Below are 1,181 nucleotides of genomic sequence, written 5' to 3'. Positions count from 1 at the left end.
CCACTTCACAGATACCGTGGGGGAGGATGGCATAGTTCGGCGGGTTGTCGAGTACCGCCCCTTGAGCTATAATATCCTCACCGAGCTCCGCAAAGCGGTGCGGGACGTGGGAGTCACCAGCCCCTATGTGAGAAGCATGCTCGAGGCAGTCGCGAGGAGTCACCTAATGGTTCCGGACGACTGGAAGACCACCTTCCGCATGCTCCTGAGCCCTGCACAATTTGTGATCTGGGAAAGCGAGTTCCGCCAGCAATGCCTTAGCAGGGCAGCCGCCTCCGGCGGCGCCTACGCAGCCGCTCAGCTTTACGGTTTCGATGCTTTCGCCAACCCCAACGATCAGATTGTCCTGCCTGAGGCCACCCTTACGGTCGCCTCTGAGTGCGCCTATAAGGCATTTATCAAAGTCCCCCATGCCGGCCAGCCAACCCAGAGTTTCTCCACCATCCGGCAAAAACCCCAAGAGCCCTATGCCGAGTTTGTGAACAGGCTCCAGGAGGCCCTCAAGAGGCAGGTTGACAACGAGGAGGCCCAGGGCGAACTCCTTAAGCGCCTTGCCAAGGAGAACGCCTCCGCTGAGTGCCGCAAGGCGATCACAGGCCTAGGAAGGAACCCCGAGCTGGCCGACATGCTCAAAGCTTGCCAGGATATCGGGTCTTTCGCCCATCAAGCCAGCCTCCTAGTCGCCGCCCTCTCCGCTGCCATGAGGCAGCCCCGAGACGAGTGTTTCAATTGCGGCAAGCCAGGACATTTCCGGAGGAATTGTAGGCTGCCCGGCGGGGGGGCCTACAACCCTGACGGAGGAGGGTCTCTCCCCAGAGGGCGAAGACCCCCAGGAAAGTCTAGGGCCGGGCGCTCCCAATGCCCGCTGGGGAGGCCCGCGCCCGGGCATCTCCCCAGCCCGGAACCAAGATCCGCACCTCAAACCCTTCCCCCGGAGCTCCCCCATGAGATCTTCGCTGCTCCAGCTCAGTATAGTGATCCCATCCCCACGGAGACCATTAGGCTGGTCTTGCCAAAAGCTTCCGCCGCTGAACAGGGGTTGTTCATCATCCCAGGGGTCATCGACCCCATGCACCAGGGAGCCATCCACATCCAAAACATCCCGCGGAAACTGCCAAGTTCACCTGAACACCCTGCCTCTATGCTCCCACTTGAGTCTAATCTAAGTTCAGCTAATCTAA

The sequence above is a fragment of the Sphaerodactylus townsendi genome, linkage group LG17 (assembly GCF_021028975.2).
Source record: "Sphaerodactylus townsendi isolate TG3544 linkage group LG17, MPM_Stown_v2.3, whole genome shotgun sequence".
NCBI classification, from domain to species: Eukaryota; Metazoa; Chordata; class Lepidosauria; order Squamata; family Sphaerodactylidae; genus Sphaerodactylus; species Sphaerodactylus townsendi.
The sequence above is the reverse complement of the archived record's forward strand: the minus strand, read 5'-3'. Positions refer to the sequence as shown.